Here is a 9,528-nt window from a genome sequence, read left to right on the forward strand (position 1 = left end):
TTCCACTTCACGTACATACACACAAACATGGCATGCACACACAAACACACACATTCACACACACACACACACACGCATGGTGGGCACAACATCTCCCCTTTCCTTCTCTTGGTCCCTTCCTTTATTTTTTTCTCATATCATGCAATTTCTTCCCCTTCTCTTCACCCTGAGAAAAAAAAATACCCCTGCCTTCTGACCCAGGGAAGGCCTGAGAACGTTAGCCCCCTCTACACACACACAAACACAATCTCACACACACACACACAGATACACATTTCAAACCATGTCCTAACTCCCCATGTTTCTCCCTCTGCACAGCTAGTGACCTGCATCACAGCTGTGTGTGGGAATTTGTGCGGGTGGGTGTGTTTGGAGGAGTGGCCCAGTGTGTGAATGTATGTATTTGCACATACCTGTACATTGCTGTGTGTGTGTTACATTTACCTAATACACACGTTTCTGTTGTGTGTGTGTGTGTGTGTGTGTGTTAGCAGAGGGGGGGTGGAGGGGGGTGAGGGCAGCTCAGGGCTTCTGCTGAGCCTACTGTGCATTATCCCAAATAAACAACTCATTACACGTGTACTTAACCAAGGGGAGCTGGTGAGCAGTGGAAGCTAATCCCCGTTATCGTTCCCAGCGTTTCTCTTCCGATTAGGCTACAGGGGAAGAAGAAGAGGAGCCCGAGAAGGTGGGCAGCTCAGAGACGGAGGAGGAGGAAGAGTGAAGACGAGGAGGAGGAGGCGAGAAGAAAGAAAAAAGCATTTGAGTTAACTTCCCACAAGTGCCTTTCTTGCTTATAGTATCTCCTCCTCACTCGATCTTCCTCGCTAACCCTCCTGCCTCCTCTCCTTTCCTTCTCCCTGTGGATTTTCGCTCTGCTCTTCCTTGTTTTTCGACCATCTCTCAGAACTGGGTCATCGACAGACTGTGCGGCAGCATTTTGAAGAACATGGGAGGGAGGGGAGAGAAAAAAAAAAGCATGTTCCTTCCATGAGAACAATCCAAGGCTTCTTTAACAAGTAGCCCGCTTATCAAATTAAGCTGTCAAAAGCACATTAATAACAGGCAGCACAATTCCCTTCACAGGAAAAAAAAAAAAAAAGAAGAAAAAAAAAACACATTTGGGAAAAAAAAAAAGCGGAATGATTTGTCTTTTGTCGTGGAAAGAGACAGTCTACCAAGGGCAGGAACGCTTTCTTGCTTTGTCTCTGACCCACTCCTACAATGATTATGGACCCCTATCATGAATGGCCAAGATGTAGAGTGCCACATATTCTTGGGAAGAAAAATATTTAGTTTAATAAAATTACAAGCATAACATATTTTTTCTGCTTTTTACTAGACTGAGTCCACCACTTAACAGAATCTCATGGTGACAATGTGGATTCAACACCAGATAATTAGATGGTTTCATGGAGGACTATAGCTTGCATGATAGTATCTTATCACAAGTTTCCCCAAGTTTGACCCTGGATTAAATGAGCCCTACATATGAAATAGCTGTTAGAATGTAGAGTATAGACATTCAATACGAAGTCAGTCAGGGCTCAGTCACTGCAAAACATATTACTACTCCAAAATGTGAAGTTTGTCGTTCCGTAAACAAGTGTGAGTAGAACAGTGTACACCACCCAAAGATAGAAAGATGACACTCTCCGTGCTGTTCATGGCATATGACTGAGACGCAGAAATGAAATTAACAAGACACCTCGGCATACAGATGGCAGAGAGGAGAGAAACCCACCCTGTGACCCTGCACTCACAAAGTGTCTCAGAAGTGACTTCTCATTTTGAAGACCTTTTATTGTGCTGCCATGTTGACACGTGTCTTAACACTCAGTGCTCAGTGTTTGTAAAGGAATTTAACTCTGATCTGCACTTTTACAAATCTGACAGTTTCAGCTGATGCTCGCGCTATACTGCGAGCCATCTTGTGTTTTTTTACTCCAGAGACTGACTTTCTCACCGAGTCCCATCCTGTTTGCTCGCCTCCCCCCGAGGGGCCTGCTCTGCCACTGCCTGGAGTGGGCCGGTCGGCGGTGGATGGATGTGACGTGGAGGCCCCGGGACTCTGCTGGAGGGAGGCTGGAGCCATGACAGGTATCCCCCGCACTTCCCTTAGCTATTTATAAAAACCATGAGTCCAGTACAGGGCCAAAAATAAGACGGAGGCCAATTTTAAACCAAATCATAAAGGCGGCTCACACTCTTCATTGTTCGCACACAGCAGAAGAAGAAAAATATCCAGCCCAAGATGTATAACAGATACTGGAATAGTTCAAACTCCTCTAGCTCTGCTCTCCAACTGAGCATGCTCGAATGTACACATCCACACACATACACATCCACACACACACATAAACAGCAGACAAAAGTCAATATCAAGGCTGAGCTATTTCTGTAGAGAGCACTATTTAGGAAGTGTGGGCTGGGTGCCAGTATTCTCCTCAGTATCGTCTGGGCGTCACTGCACTGCTGCTGCTGTTATACAAACTCACCTCTTTCCTCTCTCGCCCTTTCCAACCAGCCCCTTGTTCCATTGTCTCCCTCTCTCTCTCTCTCTCTCTCTCTCTCTCTCTCTCTCTTTCTCTCTTTCTCCCTCTCCCTATGTGTGTGTTTCTCTTCTACACACACAAGGTTATTTGTTTTTCCACTGGGTCGAACCACAGTGCCAGGTGAAAGCATCTATTGGCAGGATAAAGAAAGTGGCTGGTGTGAGATCACAAGGCCCCCACTCTGCCCAGCAAAGCTTGAAGTGAAGCGGCAGGCTGGAGTTTCAAACAAAGTGCCCCCTCATTCATTATACATGCAACTGCACTGAAAATCTCCTTCCACAACACCATCTCTTCTCCTCTCCTCTTTCTCTCTCTCTCTTCTTTCTCTTCCATTGCTATCCCCTTTTTCTCCCGTTTTTTTTTTTTTTTTTTTTTTTTTTTTTTTTCCAGACAGAGCATCCATAAAGTATGAATAAAATTAATGACATCACGAGCTGCACTTTGGAAGAGCCACTGTAGGAAAAAGCCATACATCACAGGGCAGAAGGAGCCGGGATGAAAAAAATGTAAGAAAAAAAAATTGAGAGAGTGAAAGAAAATGGGTTTATGTGGGGTGCCTTACTTCGACCTTATCCACCCTCAGTGTACTGCATGTTGCAGTAATGTTCTTCATTATGAGATTTATATCAGAAAAACCTTAGCCGAAAAAGTTTTCTATATATGTATATATCTTCTTTTTTTTTCATTGACCAATTTCCCCTTTTGTTCCGCATTTCTTTGTTGTGCCCTCTCCTTTATTTTTTGTTTATCTAAGTAACATACTGTAAGTGTTCAAAATGATCTATTGCTGTGCATTGGGTCACAGGCTGGCCTCCGGTGTGGGAATGGCACAGATGACATGGGAAAAGGAACTCTGGTGGACTTTGGCAGGACAGCGCCTGGTTAAGCCGTGCGCTCTGCAGAGGAGGAGGGAGAGAGAGCACTGAGTGAGGATTCTTCCTGAGATGTTTCTCGACTTAGACGGTGTTAACAGCATTTTTCAGCAGCACGGTCCCCTCGGAGTATAGCACTGCAAACCTCCTGATATTTCAGACTTTGCCCAGAAATCTGAGACTCTGAGGTGAATATAAGCATCATGTTTAAGACTGTTATCTTTCCCTTAGAGCAGACAAAAGAGACGGATTTACCGTTCTGCCTTTTATTGGCAATTTAGTGTGAGTTGTTTGATCACACAGGAGCCTGACTGGGTAAAATTTGCGACCTTATTCCTCTGAATCTAAGATCTTCTAAAAATAAGCGATAGCAGCAGTTGTGTGGATGGGGAGCGGCGGCGCAGATTGTGGCAGCCAAGAGAGCGGGCTTTCAGATGGATGTGAGCCTGTGTGAGGCCGAGGTACAGAGCTACCTCTGTGCGTCTCACCGGAGACTGTTGCAGAATGACTCGGCTATGTTGCACTTGTGACAAAGATAAATTACAGCCACTGGAAAACATTTCTACACTTTTTTTTCTCACTCTCTCTGGCCTTCTCCCATACCTCTTTGCTTTTTTGTTGGCACTGGGTGTAGCCCGAACGTGTGCCACACTGAAGGGTGATAGTAAGGGGAGGGGGGTGGGGGCTGTCTCTGCAAATATATTAGGCGGTAAGAAGTTTGCCCCTGCACCGTTCACAGGTCAGGCACTGTGTTTTATGATGGAACATGGCTTCTGTCGGCAGATTTATGCACATGTACAGCGTACACTTTTCCCTCAAACTGACTGAGAGGGATTCTCAGTTAAATCGGGATTTACTGCACAGCATGTTTAGAGCCAGTATTACAGACATAGACCGTGTTTCAGACTAGATCCTGTGTGTCACACTGTCACAGAATCAAATTAAAAGATCTTACAGCAAAGGCAAGTGTCTGATGAGGAAGTTAATGAACTCATTTCTCACCATGTTAACCCTCATTTTCATATGTGAGTCTTAATACTGAGTGTGTGCAGCCTGATGTGAACTATCAAGTGTTTGGACAAAGAAATCCAACCTCTGTTCTACTCTAAATGTTTCTCTTTGTCTTATCAGTCACAGTCTCTGCTCCTTGCACTCCTTCAGCCTCCCTGCCTCCCAAGACTCTCCTCCTGTCCAAATATTTCAGGGAGCAGGCCTCAAGTATGGTGAGGTGTTTCTGCTGTCTCTTTAGGTGGGCTGCAGCTGATGATATGATTGTGTGGTCAGGAGTGCTGAGCACAGACCACCCAGCAGGCAGCTGCTGCCATAATGACCCACAGGCAGGGCAGGAAGCAGGAAACAGGAAGAAGAAGGCAGGACATCCTGTTCTTCTGCATGAGTGTGTGAAGCATGACATCACAAAGCATCATGAAGTATATCTGATCAGAGGCCAAATTTTCTGTCGTTCGAGCTCAAGAAAATTTCGTTCTTCTGTTTGTGTGTGCCTTGCTCTGTCTGTCTGCGCATCTTGTCTTCTCAGTTTGCCTTTTCAGCACTCACCCTGACACTGTTTTCCCGACTGCTCCATCATCCCAGACATCAAATCCTACCCTCTTCAGTGCCAGAATAAAGACGAGAAAAGAAATCGCGCATTTTCATTTGAATATACACCAGCAACAACCTCACAAAACCCCGACAAAAAAAAAACAAAAACAAAAAAAAACAGAGAAGCACAAACATTCCGACGCGCGCAAACAGACGAAGACGAGACACAAACTCGAACTCACACACACACAAACACACCTCCCAGACACACAGCACATGCTGACAGACAAACACACAAAGAAACAGCAAACACAAAGCACAGCACAGCCAGAACTCTACTTTATGCAGAAATATTCTAAAGTGTGTTTTACAATACAATTAAACATCAAAGGCGGAGATATTCCTCTGTGATCTTTAACACCCCAGTGAACAAACCCCACACACCCCCATCCACTTACAGAACACACACACAAAGTTGCTGAGCGTCACCGCTAATTACTAGATAGAGACAGAAGAAGATTTTGCATTATTATGCACAAACCAGGACATATTTAAAAATATGCATTCAACCCAGCCTAAACCATTCAAGGACAGTGTTATTTACTTAAGATTTTTTTTTTTTTAAGTTTTTGGGGTAATTGTGGCTCCTATAAAGATCTATACACAGTGCTCCGAAGGCACAGAAACATTTGGGTAAACATTTCCAACAGTTAGGAGGACAATGAAAGGGAGATCTGTTCAAATGAGTAAATAAACACATGGTGAGGGTGAGCCCTACACTTTTCATTAGTGCTATAAAAAATGTACAAAAAAGGGGAAAAGAGACTTGTTCTCCCATGTAGCAAAGGAGGGAGCACCTGCCTCGTGCAATAAACAAGAACACAACAAGCCCTTGAGTTGTTATTAAAGTTAAGTGTTTTCTTCTGCTTTTGAATAGGCAAATAAAGAGTTTAACATTTGCACACTTTTGTGTCAGATAAATGTACTTAAAAGAGAGCTTATCGCTCACATCTGGATTTTAAGTGTTTTCTGCTGCATTTATTTCAAAATAAAAGGCCAAAATATACCGCATGCTTCGCCCGATTTACAGAGATGTTTCTTGATGGTTCCAGATATGATATTCTCCTTATTTATGGGGTAAATATGATTCCCTACAATTGACTCTTATATTAACCTTCTCGTTTGAGCCAAAGGGCACAAAGTCCAATTACATCACTTCAATATCTTTCTGCAGATCTCGCCAACCTGCAATCTGCAAATGAGTGTTTTACTGTGCAAACTCTGCAAAACCCTTCCCAAAATATTTGAAACCATTAGAGTGAGGAAAAAAAACTTTAAAGCACAGCAAATGCAAAAGCGGCTATTAAATTATTTGCTTAAACATAAATGCTTCTGATGTTCCCATTAGGAATAATGTTTTCATAGATCTGGGTTTCCATAAGGAGCAGATCTTGAAATGAGCTTCTGTACTAAGGCAGCACAGTGGTGTACTTTACTACTTTAAAAAAAAAAAAATACAGTCTAGGGAGGACATATTTCACATCTATCTGGTGAGAATTTGTTTCATAGATCCGTCAATTATTTTTAAATGTGTGAAAAAAAGTCATGTTTTGTTCTATGCTATCCACTTTTCAAACACATGTTAAAACCCTGACCATGGCACACCATGTGTCCCTCCCCTTCACTTAACTAAAGCTTCACTGAGCCCCTGGTGTACAGCAAAGTGCCCTGACAATCGGCTCAATGCCCCGGCCAATCACAGGGACACGTGACCTCCTAATCCCTCTCAGTGAGAAGGGTAAGAGTATGTTGTCACTGTTGGTTTTGTGAATCAGCGCCCAAAATCCCAAATGATTTGTCAAGAGGGAGAGGTCTTAAGAGAATAAGAGAAACAAAAGCAGCACAGGCCAGAAAGTGTGGGTGTCGCTGTGTGTGTGTGAAAGAGTGTGTGTGTGCAGAACTTAAAGACATACAGACAGAGGAGGGACACCATGCTTTTGTCTGGCCATTTGTGTGTGTGTGTGGAGGATTGTGCGCGACTACATAGGTGCATGCATGTGTGTGTGTGTGTTTGTGCAGGGTCTCTGAGATTAGCGGGCTTGGCTGACAGAGTCCTCAGTGTGTAATCGTGGGTCCACATGCGAGTGCTCACCTTTCTCTGAGCGGATTAACCTAACGCTAAATCCCAAGAGAGCAACAGGCCAGACAGGCCACACAGAACAACTTCATTGAAGATGGGCAGGAGAGGAAAGGCCATGTGTAAAAATCCTTTGCACAGATTTACACACTTTAATATATTTTATCACCAGTAAACAACTTCAATAGCATAAAGAATTGTAGAAAAATAAAATAAAATAAGACAATGTATGGGACACTATATCTTCCTAAAATTAAAAGAAGTATCTCAAATATTTCCTCTACTTTATAATGTGTGTATCTTCTTTTTTCCAAATACAACAAACTGTAAAATGCAATAATGGAGGAAGTGCCCGAGTGCATGCAGGACGCGTTTCAGTCATAAATATAGTTTGCATGCTGTTGTGTAAAGAAACACTTTATCACTTAAAAATTGTAGTTGTCCAGAGAACATCTTTTTCATCAAATGTAAAACTTGCTGTGATTCTCAAAATGTGCAGTGAATATTATATTAGTTTAATTTATATTAAGAGACTGCAGCTATCTGTACAATTTATTGATTTTCTTTTAACTTTTAAAACAGACAGTATTTATTGGAGTGAATAAAATGTAGTTATAATGAAACCATAAGAATAAGGATAAAGAGATTTACATAAATGCTCATATTGATGAGCATGAGTTAAATGCTTGTAGCCAAGTCAGTTCCAGAATCGGTCTAAATTAAAATGATCCGTGCTGTAATCAAAAAATTTTAAACCGTCCTTAGTTTATCTTCACATTTAATCAGTGGGCCTCCTTTCTCTTTAAGTGAAAAAAAATAAACATTTTATTTTATTTTATTTGTCAGGCTGCAAACTGTGAAAGTTTCCACAGGTTAATAAGGGTGTCATCATTAATCTTCTCACTGCAACAGGTTCACCTTTGCCACAACAGACTGAACTTAAAACTCAACTCACGTTATAAATGTATCTGTTCCACTGTAGTGAGAAAGGTCTAAACATTTCAGTTACAAAATAAAAGAGAATTGATTTATAACTGAGCCTGAACACGGCAAATTGTCTCTAAAAACTCTGAAGTACAAATCAGTTATCACAGTTGAATGATGAATTGACATGTCAGACAAATTGTGTTGTGCTGTATTGAACTTTGTAAATTATTTATGTTTACATGCGTTAGTCTTATTGTGCATATTTATGGAAGTTGTCTTTGTACAGGTTATCCTATTTGAATGCATAGTAATAGGATAATTCTGATCATTAGTTTACCTTCTTTTAGTTTGTTTACACTAGACAGGAAAAAATATAAAGAAGAAGTAATGCCATCAAATGTGTAGGGAGTTTTACTAAAGTATGTTACTGTAATGAAGTTGATATACTGAATTTAAAAAAATAATAATTTAGGCTACTCCAAAGTTTTTTTTCCCCAGTGTTTTACTAAATTATTTTGTTAAACTGTAAATTCGGTAATATGTACATTATTTATTTAACTAGTACTTGAATAGAAGCAACTTTTCATGTATCAACAAATACGCATTAGTGTGGAACATACTGTTTCACATTGGAGGGCAACCTATTGAATCTCTGTGTCTTCAGGACTGCATGTGGACATGTGAAAGCTTCACAAGGTCGACACAAATATTATCCTTTACCTGAAGCCCGAGACAGCACAGCTTGACTCTTCTAATAAACCATAAACAGTTACTTGATGTCAGCTGGTAATTACAAGGCAGGGTTGTCACCGGCATGAGTCGATCGGGGTCACAACAAATCAATACACGCAGTTACTGTACTTTGTTGATGAGGCAGCGCGAATGAAAATAGACCCTCAAGTTTCCCCCTTTTGAAGATTAAAAATAAAGATCATATGATGCATCATGTGTTGCGAATGTTAAGTTGTAAGTGAAGTGCTCGGTACTTACTTTATTGCGCACGAAATCTGGTCCGGGTGAAGTAAGTAAAAGGCTACAACAAGCGGTCCGCCGGTGCTTTGGTCCGGCCGGGTGACAGGAGGGTTGAAGCCGCTGCTTGGTGGGGACGGACTTCGCCAAGACGCGCTTAAAATCCAAGAGCGCAACTTAGCAGAGGACGTCGCCGGGAGGAAAAAAAGTAACCTACAGTACGTGGTAGGAGTCTCTATAATGTCAGAGCAACTACTCTCTCGCTCTCTCTCTCTCTCTCTCTCTCTCTCGCTCTCTCTCTCTCTCTCTCTCTCTCTCTCTCTCTCTCTCTCTGGTCGGACAGTGTCTGCGCAGGAGGCGGCGAGGACGCTTCTCTTGGACTCTCTGGCTGCGAGGTGCCGGTGTAGCGGAGAGGAGGGACGCGGTGGAGTGGTGGTGATAGTTGAGGAGGTGCTGGTAGTTAATCTGCTGGACGTCTGGATCCTGACGGGTGATGTTCACAATCTGTTTTTGTTCCTTCCACACA

At 42.3% G+C, this 9,528-nt stretch overlaps 1 protein-coding gene across 6 annotated transcripts in view; it reads right to left on the bottom strand.

Moving 5' to 3' along the window:
• mef2cb (myocyte enhancer factor 2cb) overlaps positions 1 to 9,528 on the bottom strand; it is a 71,462-nt gene that overhangs the window by 50,182 nt on the left and 11,752 nt on the right. For 2 of the 6 annotated variants that reach the window (XM_061037926.1, XM_061037920.1), the window contains exon 1: positions 9,024 to 9,528. This exon is cut by the window's right edge. The exons of the other annotated variants lie outside the window; for them this stretch is intronic. The gene's annotated coding sequence lies outside the window, so the exon portion shown is untranslated. The remainder of the gene's footprint in view (positions 1 to 9,023) is intronic. 6 annotated transcript variants of the gene reach the window in all.

Source organism: Labrus mixtus, chromosome 5 (genome assembly GCF_963584025.1).
Source record: "Labrus mixtus chromosome 5, fLabMix1.1, whole genome shotgun sequence".
NCBI lineage: Eukaryota > Metazoa > Chordata > Actinopteri > Labriformes > Labridae > Labrus > Labrus mixtus.